This window comes from Mesoplodon mirus (genome assembly GCF_964341445.2).
Source record: "Mesoplodon mirus genome assembly, chromosome: 16".
NCBI classification, from domain to species: Eukaryota; Metazoa; Chordata; class Mammalia; order Artiodactyla; family Ziphiidae; genus Mesoplodon; species Mesoplodon mirus.
Genome location: NC_138992.1, coordinates 26,177,658 through 26,196,948, shown reverse-complemented (window position 1 = coordinate 26,196,948; position 19,291 = coordinate 26,177,658). Strand labels below are relative to the sequence as shown.

General features: G+C 32.5%; 1 pseudogene across 1 annotated transcript; it reads left to right on the top strand.

The window, feature by feature from the left end:
- Positions 1-12,842: 12,842 nt before the first annotated feature.
- LOC309791854 (nucleophosmin-like) lies at positions 12,843-13,685 on the top strand (annotated as a pseudogene). Its single transcript has one exon. The product of its transcript is annotated as a nucleophosmin-like (transcript).
- Positions 13,686-19,291: the final 5,606 nt, after the last annotated feature.

The following is a 19,291-nucleotide window of genomic DNA, read 5'->3' as shown; positions in this document are numbered from 1 at the left end:
TACAGTCCTGAAAACCATAAAATTACTTTTCTCCAGAGGCCAAAAAAATGTGATCAAATAATCAAAATAAATCCTATACATATTCTTCCTGCCTAAGGAGAAATGGAAAAGTAACTATGCCAGGATGAGTAAACCATTTGTTTCATGGATCCAGGAAGATAATTCAATTGAGCAAATGCTAATTTATAACCTCCTATGTGCTTAGTGTGTCAAAGGCATGATATTAATCTAAGTTGCTATTCCAGGGTCCTGGGAAAACCCATCATTATACTATAGACCCTGTGACTGATTTTAAATAAAAGCCCCACCCCCCTTGTTTTTCCAATTTCACTTCTGAAGGATAATGGGAAAAATATCAGCTTCTTATTGTTCCACAGGAATTGTAAGAAAATTCAATAAAGTGGCATGGAAATAAATTTTAAAATGCATATTGAAGCAATTTGAAATACGCCATAGAAAAGTAAACTAAGAACTAAAATTGTATTTCTCTGTATAAAATTTTTTAAAATTCTCATTATTTTCCCCCAACATTATGGAAAAAATATTTGGATAAAAAAATAAATAAAAATCCAAGCTCTGCCCTTCCAACTGTATGAACTTTGATATGATAATCTATTTAAATTCTCTGAGCCTCACTTCCTATATCTGTAATAAAAGCTAATAAAAATGTACTCAATACTTGGGTGGGCATAAAATATAAGTGTATAAAGCTCCTTGTACTTAGTAAATAGCTAGTAAAATTTCCATCCTCTTTTCCCTGACAAAATCATATGAAAGTGGTGAAGGATTCTTTAATCTGTCTCAATTTCAAAGCAGTATAGTGTAGGTTATTCCATACCCATTATAGTTTTAGAGATTCCCAGGGGATGTTTACACTCATTCTTAGTCACTTGTTTCAGTTTACTAAACCACATAAGTAAGCAGTTTTTTCTTCTGCCTAGTATATAGTGAACCTGCAATAAGGAGAACATATTTTCCTGCATTGCCCTCAGGTTGTCAGATTCCACTTTATAATGCCTAGTGTTTATTCACCTAGGGATACATTCATACACAATCTTTTTAGTATATAGTAAGTTCTTGAGGTGAAAAAAAGAAGCAGTAATGAGATAATCCAAACAACATCTATATTTGATTTTGGATTCCATTAGTTTTTGCTTTTCTTCAGATTTACATTCTTAATTATGTTTTGCTCAGGCTAATATTCAAATTAGGTTGATTCCCTGAGCATAATTATCAACAGTAGGGGAAGACAGCTTAGAAGAGTGGAGGATGATTGAAAAATATCTGTATTTTTCACTAATAATGCAAACATGAAAGAAATGTAATTACAGGTAATTCAAACATTAGATAGCCCACATGTGTTGAAAAAAAGATGAATAAATCATTTATCAAAATGCAAATGAAATATACATTTCCACACTTAATTACTACTTTGAACTCAGAATTCATTTCATGTGATGCTGTGATTATTCTATTATAATAAAAATCCCAAACCCTGGAGAGAAAATATTTATTTGTGCCAATGGAAAGCAGTATTAGCACAGACATATGTGTTTTTCTTACTTCTGTGGTTTTTTCATACTGAACAATCATATCATAGTCGGAACATCAGAATTAATCTTTCAACTCACAAGTTGTTGGGCTGTTTCAGAAAAAGTATTTTGGTAGGAGATGAGAAAAGAACTTAAGTTCTGAGATGGGACAGAAGAATATTTAGAAAAGAATGAATGGTTTAAATAATTAAATAATTTTCTGCATGGCAAATTTTGGTTCGAAAAATTGGCACTGTGCTAAGTAGGTAGTAACTAAGGTTCACATTGCTGCCCACTAGCATTTAATTCTAATCAACTTATGATCTGTCCAATAGGAGCAATATGATATGGCAAAACAGGATCCTGAAAGTCACTTCACACTTAGCTGCCATTCCTCTTCCTAGAGTACAGAACGATTGTACAGGTCCCCTGTCAGTTTTCATTGTTTCTCACTGAATTACTCTGACTTTTCTTCTATGTCCTTGAATGCTTATTCTTTGGACTCTTGCTCTTATCTAAATTGTTCTCAAACGTAGTGCAATAAATAATTACATATGGATAGAAGTAGAAAACTAAGAAGTAATCTCACAGTGAAAAGTTGAAGTTGACAGCACAGACATGAAGGTAGTTTGGTCTTTGGAAAGGGACGTTTTAGTTTTTGTCCTAAGAGTAGTGTTGGAATTTTGTCCATATCTTGGCCAGTTGCAGTGATTGCACCACTAAAGGTCGGCAAGGGCTGAGTTGGGATTTTACAAACAGTGAAGTTCAAAAACTTCAAGAGGGCAAAAGTATAATTTTATTTTTCCATAAAGTACTCTTAACCAAGTTCTCAACATTCTGCCTAATAGCACTTGGTCTACTCACAAGTAAAGTCAGTCCAAAGAGGCAGGACTCACTAAATTTTGTCCCAGATTATAGGTGTACCAAGATATTGATTCCTTCAGACACTAAAGCCTCTGGAGGAGGTCTGAGGTAACAGAACTCTGGAGTTGCTTGTTTCACCTATGTGCAGTCTTCTCCATTTACGTTGGTAAACTGTACAAGTATTATCACTTTCTACCTGTGATTGATATAGTAATAATATTTTAGAAAGCTCAGGAGTAAGGTTTTTTGTTGCTATTGCTCTAGAAAGATATCATGTCAAGGTTCACTCACCAAAAGGTCAGGATAAGGTTTGTGTAAGCTTTTGAACTTCTTAGAAACTCACATGCTCAGGTGAGTTAAATTTGTGTTTCATCATCACTTTAATAGTCAGTTTAAAGAACAAAATTGATCCAAACCTCACGATTTCAAGTTGCTGCGGCCAGATTTATGAATATTAAACAAAGTAAATCTATTTTAGCATTTATTTTTCCTCATAGTTCTGGAGGCTAGAAGGCCAAGATCATGGTGCCAGGAGGGATGGTTTCTGATCAAGCCTCTCTCCTTGGCTTGCAGACGGTGCCTTCTCACTGTGTCCTCACACTACATTTTCTCTAGAGAAAATCAAATGACTACTTATATGTGAGTCTATTTCTAGACTCTCTGTTTTGCTTCACTCCCTTATGTTTCTACCTTATACCAGTATCACACTATATTGATTATTGTAGCTTTAAGATATGTCTTGAAATCAGGTAAGGCCAATCTGCAAACTTTGTTCCTGTTTTGACTATTCCAATTCATTTGCCTCATCAAACAAATTTTAGAGTTAGCAGATCAATTTCTTCAAAAAGCCTATTAGGATCTTGATAAGCATTACATTAAATTTATGGATGAATTTGAGGAGCACTGACATTTAATAACGTTGCATTTTTTAAAAGCATGCACATGGTGTATCTCTTGCATTATTTAGTTTTCTTTAATCTTCCTCAACAATGCTTTGATATTTTAAATGTATGTCTTCAAACTTTTTCCATAAATTCATCCCTAGTTTTTTAATGCTGATAATATAAATGGAATTTATATTATCAATTTTTTGTATCAATACTTGTTAATATTATAGAGAAATATAATAGAACTTTGGATATTGACCATGTATCCGATATCTTACTAATTTCATTTCTAAGATTTATCAGTCATTTTATAGTTCTATAGTTTTCTACATGTACAATCATGTCATTTACAAATAAAGAATTTAAAAGTTTACTATTTTCTTCCTAAAGTGTATAAACTTTACTTAATTTTCTTGCATTGCTCACTGACAAGACCTCCAGTATAATGTTGCATAAAATGATGAGATTACTCAACTTTGCTTTGATCCTCTTTTTCCATTGATTATAATGATGGCTGTAATTTTTCATAGTAGCTCTTTATTAAGCAGCGAAAATCTCATTTATTTCTAGTTTGCTGAGACTTATCATTAATGGGTCCTGCTTTTTAATCAAAAGTCATATTTTTTTGCATAAAATAAATACTATATAGTTTTTGATCTTTGAATCAATTAATATGGCAAATTCCAATGATTGATAATATGGATATAAAACCAATATTTCTTTCTAAAATAAACTTTACTTGCTCATTATGTATTATCATTTTTATACAGTGTTCAGTTTGATTTCATAATGTACTTTAAGGATTATTGCATTTTTGTGTAGCGATATTAGTTTGTAGTTTTCTCCTTAAGATTAGTGTATAAATTTGGGGGATTGGAGTAACAAAAATATGTTGATAATGTTACCTTAATATGCTTTTAAGGTCTGTAGGATTTGCAGTGATGTTTTAGGCATATGTACATATATTATTGCTGTGTCTCCTTGTTGAATTAACCCTTATAACATTATGATATTTTCCTATTTTCCTTTGATAATACTTTTTTTCCTATTCTTTTTCAAATTATTTTCCCATTTACATTATTACAGAATATTGAGCAGCGTACCCTGTGCTATACAGTAGGTCCTTGTTGGTTATCTATTTTAAATATAGCAGTGTATACATGTAAATCCCGAACTCCCAGTCTATCCCTGCCCCCACTATCTTTCCCCCTGGTAACCATAAGTTCATTCTCTAAGTCTGTGAGTCTGTTTCTGTTTTGTAGACAAGTTCATTTGTATCATTTTTTTAAAGATTCTGCATATGAGATATCATGTGATATTTGTCTTTCTCTGTCTGACTTACTACACTTAGTATGGTATTCTCCACATATTAAGAAATCATCCACACACAAATATGATATCAAAACCAGCAATTGTGAGAGGAGGAGAACACAAATGCAGGATATTGGAAATGCATTTGAAATTTAAAGCCCAGCAAGTTAAAACAATCATGTTTATATATAGACTGCTATATAGAAACCTCATGGTAATCGCAAACCAAAAATCTACAATAGATACACAAGCAAAAGAGAAAAAGGAATTGAAACACAACACTAAAGTTAGTCATCAAATCACAAGAGAACAAAAGAGGAAGGGAAGAAAAAAGACCTACAAAAACAAATCCAAAACAACTAACAAAATGGCAATAAGAACATACATATATAAAATTCCCTGAAACATAAACAGATTAAATGCTCCAACCAAAAGACACAGACTGGCTGAATGGATACAAAAACAAGACCCGTATATATGCTGTCTACAAGAGTCCCACTTCAGAGCTAGGGACACATACAGCCTTTGATAATACTTTTTAACTTGAAATAATTTTTCTCTAAAATTAATATACCACTCAAGCTTTCTTATACTTATTGTTTATATGGTGTACCACTTTGCAACTTCTACTTTAATTTTTTTGTCAACAGAGAATATATTCTTTAATATTTCAATATTTTAAAATATTTGATTTATTGAGAATTATTTTACAGACAAGTGTATGGACTATCTTATTTAATATCCAGATGTGCTTGAAAATAGTCTGCAATTCTCAGGTTTTGCATGTAATATTTTACAAAATTCACTAGTTCATTGACATTGTTCAAATATTCTATATACATATTGATTTTTTGTTTATTTGTTTTATCCATATATATAAACCAAGAGGATTATATTATAAAACACTAGTAGATTTTGACTCTACTCTTTCAAAAGGATCTAAACAAGACTAAGAAGAGGGGAGCAAAGATGGGGGTATACTTTTTTACATGACACTGGAAAGGATCTAGATGTGAAAACACCTCTGCAGATGGAAAGTAGAGACATTTCCTGAAGGAAGAACTGGGTGGGGTACAAGACTGAGGAATTGACTGAGGAATTATTTTTTTCTTAGACTTTACTTATTTTGTCAGATTTACTTAATCTATAATTTAAAAATAGCGTGAACTCCAAAGCAGGCTGGTGTTGGGGATCTGGAGATTGACTAGTTGGGGAGAGACAGCAAAGGGACATTATTCATCACCGTCATCTTAGGGAGGAATTGGTAATGATGAAGGTGGGTAAGGATAAGGACCAAAGTGGATTCCTATTAGAGAGATGATCACTACCTGCTCCACAAATAGGTACCACCTGGTTTCAGAACAAACTAAAGGCAAGAAAGACAATGATACAGAATTTCTTATATGGTAGCAAAAAACATACTTTCAAAATGAATGAGATCCTTCCATCTCTGAAAATATACAAATGGGACCTAATTAAACTTAAAAGCTTTTGCTCAGCAAGGGAAGCCAATGACAAAATGAAAAGACAACCTACTGAATGGGAGAAAATACTTGCAAATGATACGACCAATAAGGAGTTAATATCCAAAATATATAAAGAGCTCATACAATTCAATATCAAAAAAACAAACAAATTAATTAAAAAACGGGCAGAAGATCTGAATAGACATTTTTCCAAAGAAGATATACAGAAGGCTAACAGGCACATGATAAGATGTTCAACATCATTAATCATCAGAGAAATACAGATAAAAACCTCACACCTGTCAGAATGGCTATCAACAAAAAGACCACAAATAACTAATGTTGACAAGGACGTGGAGAAAAAGGAACCCTCATACACTGTTGGTGGGATTGTAAATTGGTGCAGCCACTGTGGAAAACAGTATGAAAGTTCTTCAACAGACTAAAAATAGAACTACCATATGATCTAGGAATTGCACTCCTGGATATATGTAAGAAGAAAATGAAAACACTAATTTGAAAAGATATATGCACCCAAATGTTCATAGCAGCATTATTTATAATACTCAAGATATGAAAGCAACCTAAACTCCCTTCAACAGATGAATTGGTAAAGAAGGTGTGAAATATATATATATATATATATATATATATATATATATATATATATATAAAAAACACACACACACATATATATCTTAAAATACACACACGCACAATGGATTACTACTCAGCCATAAAAATAATGAAATTTACAACAACATGGATGGACTTGGAGGGTATTATGTCTAGTGCAATAAGTCAGACAGAGAAAAACAAATACTGTACGATATCACTCATATGCGGAATCTAAAAAATAAAAGAAACTTGTGAATATAACAAAAAAGAAACAGAATCATAAGTATAGAGAACAAACTAGTGGTTACTAGTGGGGGGTGGGAAATGGGGAGAGGCAACATGGGGTAGGGTATTAAGAGGTACAAACTACTATGTATAAAATATATAAGCTACAAGGATATAATGTACAGCACAGAAAATATAGCAATACTTTATAACTATAAATGGAGTATAACCTTTAAAAATTGTATGTTGTACACCTGAAACATACAGTATTGTAAATCAACTATACCTCAAAAATGTTTACAGTATTGAAAAAGATGAATAAGAGATCCTTTCATATTCAAGTTGTTCCTGTTATCTCCTTTAATTCTTAGAATAAATATATTAACTGTGAATTATCAATAATTTATAGAAAAGGAATCTGAAATTCAAGAAGGTTAAGTACCTTAATGTCTATAGCTATAAAATAGCAGCACTGGATTTTTGATTTAAATAAGGTCAGACTCCACATTTCATTTTTCTTGTACAATACTGCAGTATATGCAAAAGAATAGTCTTGTAGGCAAAGATCCAAAATGCATTCTACTTTCCAATAATGTTTAACTGTACAACTAGATCATATTTTGTATCTGTTAAATATTGGAATCATTTCATTAATTATACTTAAGAAATTAAGGACAAGGTAAAGACAGATTCTTAGTAATTAAGTGACCAGTTCTGCCTCCAAGCAAATAGCAGCACTGTCTCTTTGTTTTCTTTTTGGAGGGAACATGTAAACAACTGTATATATAAAGTAGCATAGAATTCATTCAGAATAATTCAGATAGCAAGCAGTGTTTGAAGTCTTGGTTTCTTTTCCAAATCAGTGAGCTGTTGAAATGTCTCTTTAAAAAAAAATAACGATGTATGATTGATATGTAAAAATATTTCATGTATACTACATGATGAATTTGAGGATAAGTATACATCCATGAAGTCATCACTGTCATCAAGGCCATAAACTTATCCAGCACCTCACAAAGTTTCCCACCACCCATTTTCTTCTCCATCTCCTTCCCCTTCCCCCTCTTCCTCTTTGTCTTATTCTTATTTTGTGGTAAGATTATGTAACATAAGATTATGTTTTCTTAGCAGATTTTATATGTACATCACAGTATGTTTAGCTATAGGCATTATTTTGTATAGTAGATCTCCAGAACTTTTCTATGTTGCACAGTTGAAACTTTGTACTTTTAGACCATTTACCTCCCCATTTCCTCCTCCCCCACCAGCCCCTGGCAAACCACTATTCTACTCTCCTTTTCTATGACTTCGAGTACTTTAGATTCCACATATAAGTGTTATCATGCAGTATTTGTCTTTTCTGTGTTTGAAATTAAAAAAAAATAATTTAGAAAGTTGAAGGATTCCAGGGTCAAATTTAAAATGTAACTAAAATATTCTAACTGTATTACAAATGTGTGAAATAACTTCACTATAGGTGGTGTTGGCGGGAAAAGTGCTGAACTAAGTATGTTTGGAAATTAAGTTTAAATACCAAAGAATGTACGTAGGCAGTGTATTTTAGTTGACAAATTGTTTTTCATAAGGATTATGTTAATTCTTATACCACTCTACATGTATACTGGAATTGAATAATTAAGTAAATGGTAAATGACAAGAACCAGGTTTCTTACTCTTGGAGAGGGGAGTGTACAGATAAACAAGGGGAGAAAACAAGAACGGTCCATGTAATAATGGATTAGAGTTAGAGACATCAATGTGAACTCTTGTTTAAGTTAATATGGATGCAGTAGGTTATATATAAAAAATACTTATGTTGTGTGTATATATATATATATTTAGTATATATTAGTATATATATTCACCTGTTAGCTGAGGGGATCCAGAAGCAACAATACATCATTAGCAATGAATATCCTTAGTAACCATATTTTGGTTTTTAATACTATTCAATAAGAGAAACCAGGGCTCTTTGGAAATTTGGCTGATTCTAAAAATGGGGCAAGAACTACACAATTTGAGGCTGGAGTATCTTTCAGCAGCAGGAAGTAAGAAAGTGCTCAAAAAAATCCTCAATGAACAGAGTGTATCAAAGGATCCCAGGATCCAAATGAAAGAATTCCCAATGGCCAAGGCTGAAATAATTTAAGCAACAAAATAAATAAAGTTGTACTGTATTATAAAGCAAAATATAAAATAAATATCCCTGAGTCCATAATTATATAAATGATTGAATAAATAAACAAATGGAGGAGAATTAAAGAGACAAAAATCTTGTGGAAAATCATCCCCCCAAAAAATATTTAAAAGAAGCTTCACTCTCAAGGAGATAGAACATACTCATGATTCCTTACGTATGGCTGCACATAGTGAATTCCTTCCAAAGAGTACAGATATAAAGGGGGTAAAAAGAAAAACTTTAGACTAGAGAAACCTGACAATTACCACCTCCCCCAGGAGTTCAAGTTTAACTTCCACAGTGATGTCACGTTGACAGTATGTACACTTGCTGTGATGTGTTGGGAATGGCACTACATGTAAGTTTCCTCCCACTTTTCAGTGTTCCTTAGCGAATCTTCCCAAGCTACTAGTCCAAAATTGCCTGTGCCACAATAGCTTGAGTTTCAGTAGTGAAATAAACATGAGATTGTCAGTTAAAAAAAAATTAAAAATAAAAATAAATTAATAATAAATTAATTAGGATCTAATTTGTCATAGATACCTGCTATAATTACTTGGGTAATAAAATAATATATAATTAATAAATTAATATAGAAAAAATGGTTTAAAATACTTGATCCATCCAAAAGAAGAAAGAAAGAAAATAATAAGAAAAATTAATTGGGAAAAATAGAAACAAATGCTAAGAGAGTAGATTCAAATTGAAATATAGAGAAATTCCATTAAAGATAAATGAATTGAATTCTCCAAGTAATAAGCTGTTATGTTGGAAAATTTAAATAAATATAGAAATATACTCCCAGTAGAGTGATATTTGACATCCTCTTTCAGTAGCTGATAGAAAAGGAACAACAAACAGAATAGATATTAAAGATTTGAACCATATGATTCTTCAGTCAAGCTGATGTATGCAGGGCTCTGCATCCAGTAAATGCAGAATATACATCTTCTTTTCAAGTACACATGAATAACCACTTGCTGGCTCTTACAGCAAACATTTTATTAGTTTTATTTGTATTTTATCTAATTCAAATTTGACTTTTTTTTTTACAAAAATCAGCAAGGTTCTTTATTTCCAATTCTTTGGGTAACTATTGACTTTTCTTTTTTTTTAATTTTTTTATTTTTTGCGGTATGCGGGACTCTCACCGTTGTGGCCTCTCCTGCTGTGGCCTCTCCTGCTTCCGGACACGCAGGCTCAGCGGCCATGGCTCACAGGCCCAGCCGCTCCACGGCATGTGGGGTCCTCGTGGACTGGGGCACAAACCCGTGTCCCCTGCATCGGCAGGTGGACTCTCAACCACTGCGCCACCAGGGAAGCCCCCTCTATTGACTTTTATAAACATAAATCTTTCCAGTTTTTCTGGAGTATTTGTCACTTATGTAATTAGCCCAATCAAAATATTTAGCAGTTCATTTCACCCAGTGTAATTTTTCTTAATAATCCTCAATTTATTGATGAATACATAATTCAGTTTGCCTAACTAAATTTTCATGGCTTTGTACAGAGATATGGTATATGCCTCAGTATGGATGGATTGGCATGCTTTGCAGGTGGATTGTTTCTAGTCTCCCAAATCAGACACTGTCTTAGGCAAATACCAGATCCATATTACAAGTGAACTAAATCACAGTGGTTTAAATGTGTCTTTTGTTTTAATTTGGTTGTATAAACAACCATCTATTCATTTTTCAGTTACAACAAAATTGATTCTCATTTCTCCTTGTTTCATCATGCCCCAACCAATAAAAGAGTGGCCTCTGAATCTAACTGAAACAGTGAATTGTACATTCTGGTTATAATTTAGGCAATATTTGCTAATAAAAGAATCTGGCCATAACTAGTCATAAGGATGTAAATTGAAGTGATGAGGGGAATAACTTGCTACCATAAATATATACTTTATTATTGGAATCACATTTCTTTTTATCCTGCCAGAGAAACTGATAATTTAATTATGATAATTATATCAATGTAACTAATATTTTGGACTGACATGGAAACAATTGGTGGCCTGATTTTCCAGACTTTCAAGATTTGGGGAGTCTTTGGTATATTGTCAATGTTTATTTCCATTACTACCTGTAGGGCAAGAAGGCTTTTCATTATATTTCTTTCTCTGTGAAATATAAACACGCATGGGTTGTCTCTTTCAACTCCACAACTGAAATTTTAATTCCACACCTAGTTTTTGCTTATTATCTGGAAATGAAGTCAGTCTCTTGATAGAGGAAGAGGATCGGTCCTGCATACCATAATAAGTTCTCTGCCATTATGGATGCCTAGATTTTACAGAGCAAAGCCCAATCTGAGTCTGATGTATGAGCTTGAACTTTTCTCAGAATCTGGACTAACAATTGTAATTGTTTATTAATGTCTTTGGCTATATGTGACTTCCACAACTGGAGGATTGTGAAGAAGGAAGTACAAGATCTAAGGCCTCTCACCATTCATTTTTGGTTATGCTATATTTTTTCATTTGAGAATCAAGAAAAGTACATTCATGTTTATTGATATTTTTACTTATCTGGTCCAGGCATTTGATCTCTCAGGAAAATTAAGAACTCTTAAATGATGTTTTTATACCTGATACAAAATAATCCATTTGGAACAAGTTTTCAGCTTCTCATTGTCTACTACTCCACTAGTATTAAATTTTTTGTTTTTTATCCCATATTATTCTATTTATACACATTAATTTATTGTAATGATACTGTAGACATAATTCTATACCTCAGATTTGTCAGTGATGTCATGTTTTAAGCATCTACCTATGGAATTTTTTGAGTACTGTACATGCTATGTTGTTGCTCTGTGCTATTCATATGACTTGGTGAATAACAGTTGACCATGACTTTCCAGGACTTGAGACTAGCCAGATAGAATTCAGAGACCTGAAAATAACTCTTCCACTTGATTATTTTACTGATATGAGTGGCAAAGTAGCAATACAAACCTTTTTAAAGGACCAGTGTTTAACTAAGTTTACTGTAAAAATTAAAAATTAGAATAGAGTACATGAAATATTAATACCACATTGTACTACAATTTCAGTTCTACCTTTTAAATCATTGTTTTATTACTGAAAGGTATTCATGTTAGGTCTTTGGAAGTATGAGTTTTTAAATCTAATTTATTATTTATATAATGATCAATTATAGGAAAATAGTGAATGAAATGCAATTAATTGCTTAAATCATGCTATAGAAATTTACAGAGAATCGCATGGAAGAGAAAACAACATTTTCAAACGAAGGGCAAAGTTATGAAAAGAAATGTTGTAACTTCTAATAAAATTTTCATTTATCTCTAAAGCATCAATTATCTAATTATTATTATCTTAAAGTTTCCCAAAAGCAAATGCAGTAAGGGAAACTATTTTTCAGTTCATTAAAGTTGGTTACCTGTGGGCAAATAGCCATATCTCAAACACTGTAGTGTTTTATGTATCTGTAGTGTGGAGATCTGTCCTCTACAGACTCTCTATCAAAATGGTTTCCCTGCAAAATTGTCCAAAACTGTTATCACAATGAAATACTTTCCATATTAATTTGATTTTTTTAAATTTCCAGGAGAAATATAATGATATATTTTAAGCATGAAAAAGTACATTTTTTATTGTAGCCAATTTATTTTTTTCTAGTTCAAAAAGCTATAAAATGTCACCTGGTGTGATTCTGTCCCGCAAGGCTATTGTCTAGAACAGTAGTTTACCTCCATCTGCCTTCTCTCCCACCTAAGTGTGTGCCACCACCCCATGGAAGATTCCATATAAATGGACATGAGCCCCTTGAGGCCACCAAACTATCTTTCCAGTTGTGAACTAAAGGCTGACAAAAATTATCTCTTTAAGGTGGATAATGATGAAAATGAGCACCAGTTATCTTTAAGAACAGTGAATTTAGGGGCTGGTAAAAAGGATGAACTGCACATTGTTGAAGTCAAGGCAATGAATTATGAAGGCAGTCCAATTAAAATAACACTAGAAACTTTGAAAATGTCTGTATAGCCAATAGTTTCTCCTGGGGGCTTTGAAATAACAGCTGTGGTCTTACAGTCGAAGTGTGGTTCAGGGCCTGTGCCTATTAGTGGATAGCACTTAGTAGCTGTGGAGGGAGATGCAGAATCAGAGGATGAAGAGGAGGAGAATGTGAAATTCCTAAGTTTATCTGAAAAGTGTCCTGTACTTAGAAATGGAAGCAAGTTTCCACAGAAAAAAGTAAAACTCACTGTTGATGAAGATGAAGACGATGATTTTGATGACAAAGAAGCTGAAGAAAAAGCTCTGGTAAAGAAATCTCTATAAGTTAGTACAACCAAAAATGCACAAAAATCAAACCAGAATGGAAAAGACTCAAGACCATCATCACCAAGATCAAAATGTCAAGAATTCTTTAAAAAGGTGTGTGTGTGGGGGACTCCTAAAATACCAAAAGAACTTAGTTCTGTAGAAGACATTGAAGCAAAAATGCAAACAAATATATTAAGTGCATTGAACAATCCTGGGCACTACTGGTAAATCAAACCCAGAGAGGAAGAGAAGAGATAAATATAGCCCATACTGAGTATCATCAACAATTCAGACTGAAGTCTTCTATTTTAATCTCAATCCCCTTTCCTGATTTGCCACTCACCCACACCCCTTCCAGTCTGGAAGCAATCTCGCTCTTGATCTCCTAAAGCATATTCTTTTGACTGCTATGATTCAGTGAACCTTATACTTTGCTTTCTATTACTTGTGCATTTGCCTCACCTCTTTGACTATGTCTTAATCACCTATGCATCTCCCTAGCTGCTTAATAAATATTTGAATACAATATAATAAAAATTAAAAAAACTATAAAATGTTAAGAATATAATGATAAATCACGGTAACTGAGAATTAGGGGCCATTCCCTACTGAACTGCTTTTTTGGATAATTCAACAGAGGTTTTACTACTTTGCAGTGTAACAACATGAGAGCTTTTTGAAATACTGTATAGTTTAAATGACAGAGTCCCTTTCTCTCATTTACATAAGTAGTACAGGCTTGTTAACTGAGTTCAACATTTTCCTTGAAGCAATCCTTACAAAGCAACAGAGGCATTAGTAGATTTTATATAAAGATTTAAATTCCAGTTTTTTAGTGTTTTTTTCCACAGATGTAAAATAAAATCAAATAAACTATTTGTGTAGTTAATTAAAGCTTTCTTTTAATATATCAAATAAAGCAGTATTTGAGGGGATCGAAGGAAATTTTATAAAAATTTTCAAAGGCTAACTTGCTTAAACCTGCTTTCTTCTCTTAAATCGCCCATGCCTTCATAAAGGTATATCATATGGAGGTTTCTGAAGGAGTAAGCAGAAGTTCACATACCATACATTAGAAGTTCAGGACCCAAATCGAAGGTTAAATAATGTAACTATAATGCTCTTAATTACATATTTCTTTTACTCTTTTTGGTCTTGTTTTTCTTTACCTCTGTTTATCCTTCCTTGATCAAGTTACCTATCTATCATGTATCTATCTATCTACCTATCTATATATCTATCCTCTAATTTTGCTTATACTTCTTGTAACTTCAAATCTGTATGTAATGAGGCAAAAACAAAAAAAACCTCACAAAAAATCTTTTAGGCTTAAATATTTAATGAGAAATTTATATGGACTTTTCAAAATCTATTCCATTAATGTGTTTTTACAATATAACAGCACAATACCACAATTCATTGAGATTCATCAAAATTAAAAACATGTTTTGCCTCATTATACTCTTCTGAATACATTGTACTTGAGATGCTAAGACCAATTTTTGCTTTTGTTAGGAATGATAATCTCATGCAAATGAGCATTTGATTTGTAAATATCACATAAAAATAGATGTAGCAAAATTTCCAATTGCAAACAATTTTGTAAGGGAATGATGATTATAGTTTAGTTTTTCAGTTAAAGAATACTTTAGTATAAATGATGCTACCTTTCTAACATTTAAATTAAGAAATTAGCATAAACTAATATACTAATTGATATCAAATCAGTCATTCAGACTTTTTAGGTAATCTGTACGATTTGTTTTACTTGAACTACTGTTAATAAATTAGTGAATAAGAATAAAATCTTAAAAACATGTTCTTTAAATGAGTTAATATTAAAATGAAATGTTAAAAACTGCATAGAGTTGACAAATTTGATTTAATTAGATAATAAAAATATCTGAATTATACCTTTTACACAATATAATCACAAAATACAATATGAAATTCGAAATTTTTTCCAAAAAACTTGCAAATACAATAAAATATATTACATATATTCCTTTTACTTGAACAGGGCCATTAAGAAGCAGTGATGACACAATTAGAATTTTTTCAATATCTAACGTGTGCCACCATATTCATCTCTTGTGATAATTTCTGTAATGTCGGCTTTCTTTTTTCTCTTTTAAAATTTATTTATTTTTTAAAATTTTTGGCTGCATTGGGTCTTTGTTTCTGCGCATGGACTTTTCTCTGGTTGTGGCGAGTGGGGGCTACTCTGTTGTGGTGCGCAGGCTTATTGCGGTGGCTTCTCTTGTTGCAGAGCATGGGCTTTAGGCATGCAGGCTTCAGTAGTTGTGGCATACAGGCTCAGCAGTTGTGGCACAGGGGCTCTAGAGTGCAGGCTCAGTAGTTGTGACACACGGGCTTAGCTGCTCCACGGCATGTGGGATCTTCCCAGATCAGGGCTCGAACCTGTGTCCCCTGAATTGGCAGGTGGAGTCTTAACCACTGTGCCACCAAGGAAGTTCTCTTTTTTCTTTCTTTCTTTCTTTCTTCCCTCCTTCCCTTCTCTCTCCCTCCCTCTCTTCCTTCGCCCTCTCCTTTCTTCCTTCTCCCCTCTCCTTTTCCTCCTCCTTTTCTTCTTTCTTCTTCTTCCTTCTTTTCTATTTTTTCTATTCTTCCTCTCTCTTCCCCCACTCTCATTTTTTTTGAAATTATTATATGTCAAGAACTCTTCTATCTATTGTTGCTAAAAGCTGTGCACAAAGACTAATCTTAAACTTAATATTAATACATTATTATTTCAGAAACTGAGCAGTGTTGTGGTGAACATAAAATAAATCAATATCATAAACAGTTACTGGAAGAGAAAGAGCTCTATTAGCTTGCTTTGAATAAGATATTTGAGATTATGCCTGAATGCTGAGAGAAATGCAACAATGAAATGATTCTAAGGTTAGTGCTCTAGGCTCAGGGAAGACATATCCAGCACTAAATCCCTAGGACTGAAAATCTAGCAGAACTGAAGGATCGAAATGAGTAGTCAGTGGGAAAGGGCATGAGTAATGGAAAATGACTTCAAAGAGGTAGTCTAGTGCTAGGTAGATGATGAAATCACTAACTAATTTTGTTCCTCAAATATCTTATTTTTGCCTCTTATTTTCCCTTTCTTTTTTCCTTTTCTAGTTGAGAGAGTCTCATAATTTTTTTCCACTATTTCTACTAAGTTTTTTGTTGGTGTTATTATATTCTTAACAACCAAGATACATTTATTGTTTCCATTCCTTTTATAGTACCTCACTATAGTTTCATGGATATAATACCAACAAGAATATTCTGTTTTCCTTCTGGCTTACAGTATCTATTCAAAACACTGTTTTCAAATTAATAAGATCATTTTTTTTCTTTATCACCCCAACAATGGCATTATTAATAAATTTTGAACTCAATGAGATTCATTTTTAATCTTTAATTCCATCTTTATTCCCTTCAGTGGATTTAAAAGACACATATAATAAAATGTACTTTGTGTTGTCTAGTTTTATGGGTTTCAAGAGATTCATAGAATTGTGTATCTCCAAACACAATTCCATATAGAATAGTTCCATCTCTCCAAAAACTCATTCATGATGTATTTTTGTAGGCAACTCCTCCTCCAGCTATCCCTTTTTTTAACCTTATATTTTTTTTCTTCTTTCAGAATGTCTTATAAAGGTGATCACACAATAGGTAGCCTTGTGTGTCTGGCTTCTTACAACTAGAAAGTTCTTTAAAGGATCATCTATGTTTGTATATGAATCAATAACTTTTAAAAAATTGCTGAGTAGTATCCCATTGTATGACTCTACCACAGATACTTTAACTTTTGGGTAGTTAAAGGACATTTGACTTGTTTCCAGTTTTTGAGAATTATGAATATAGCTAGTATAAACATTCACATATTTGAATGAATTTAAATATCTGAATGAATATATGGTTTTATTTCTCTTTAATAAATAATGTAAATAATGGTAGGTATAAGTTTAACTTTATAAAATATTGCCAAAGATTTTTCCAAAGAGGTTCTGCCTTTACGAATTCCCATCAGAAATGGATGTTAGTTTCAGCAGAGTTTTCACTATATTCTTGTCAGCTCTTGGTAAAGATAGATGATAGATAGGTAGATATATAAATATATAGGTAGATAAATAATTATGTTTACATATTTATGACACATATATATTATTTCAGCTATTCTCAATGTGATTATAATTTGCATTTCAGTAAGGACTGATGATCCAAGCAACATGTCATGTGCATACTGGCCATCATTTGTTTATCATCTAAAGTTACTATATAGAACTGTCAATTTGTGTAAGTGTTTCTATTGAGATAAGTGGTATTTTTAGATTATTCATAAATAATATAATTATTTACATGCTTGGATTAAAATCTTATAGAATTCTTTTGTTTTCTACAAATTCCAATTATTCTTTGGTTCTATCCACTTGCTCTATTTCCTCTTGTGTTCATTGCTTATATTCTATCTCCCCTACTGATTTTTTATTTACACTTCTATTTTTTTGTTTGTTTTTTTGTTTGGCAGTACGCAGGCCTCTCACTGCTGTGGTCTCTCCCGTTGCAGAGCACAGGCTCCGGACACGCCGGCTCAGTGGCCATGGCTCATGGGCCCAGCCGCTCCATGGCATGTGAGATCCTCCCAGACCGGGGCACAAACCCGTGTCCCCTGCATCGGCAGGTGGACTCTCAACCACTGCACCACCAGGGAAGCCCTACACTTCTATTTTTATTCATATAGTTGTTGCTACAGGATATATAATATGCATCACTATTTAGTCAGAACCTATTTTCAAATATTAGCATGTTGCATCATTTGTAATATAAGAACTTTATACCAGTATTTTACCAATTCTCTCCCAATGTTTGAATTATTGTTGCCATACCTTTTACTTTTATGTGTACTATAAACACCAAATATGTTGACATATATATACACCAGTATTATTTGGGTTAGAAAATAAGTTATATTTATAGGACTGAAAAGTAAGAAAAAATAATTTTATTTAAGTTCATTTATTCCATTTTCAGTGTTCTTAATTTCTTCTGGTAGATCAAAACTTACGCCTGGCATCACATTCCTTCTTCCTGAAAAAATTCCTTTAATATTTCTCATAGAGTGAGTGTGTTGGCAATAAATACTTTCAGTTTCTGTTTGTTGGATATAATTCCTAACTCTTGTTTCTTTTTGAAGAATTTTTCACTGGATATATAATTCTGAGTTCACAGGTTATTTTCTTTCACCACTTTATAAATGTTACTCCATTTTCTTACAGTTTCTGATGCTATTAAAAAAAATCCAACCTAATAGTCTTTGTCATTTAATTGCTGTATTTACAAGGTTCACATTAAAGTCATTTTTGATATAGTTAGTTTAATATCTAGCATATTTGTAACTGCTTTCAATTCACTACCTTTGTTCTTTGTTTCCTTTTTTGTGTTCTACTCTTTTTCTTCCTTATCTGGTTTTAACTGAGCAATCTATCAGATTCCATTTTCTCTCATCTCTTAGCATATCTAGTATATTTAAAGTTTTTTTTAGTGGTTGCCCTAGAGGTTGCAATATACATTTATAAATTAATCTAAGTCTACTTTCAAATGACATTATACTGTTTCATGAGTTGTGAAGGCACCTTACAGCAGGACATTCTCATTTCCTTCCTTCTGTCCTTATAATATTGTTGTCATTCACTTCACTATCCATAATCTACTATCCAATATATTATTACTATTATTTTGAACAAAGTTTTCTGTGTTAGAATAAGAAAAATGAAATATTTCATTTTACTCTCATTTATTCCTCTTTAAATACTCTTCCTCGTTTGTGTATATCTGAGCTTCTGATCTTATCATTGTCCCTCACTCTGAAGAACTTCTTTTAACATTTTTTGCAAGGCAGGAATACTCTC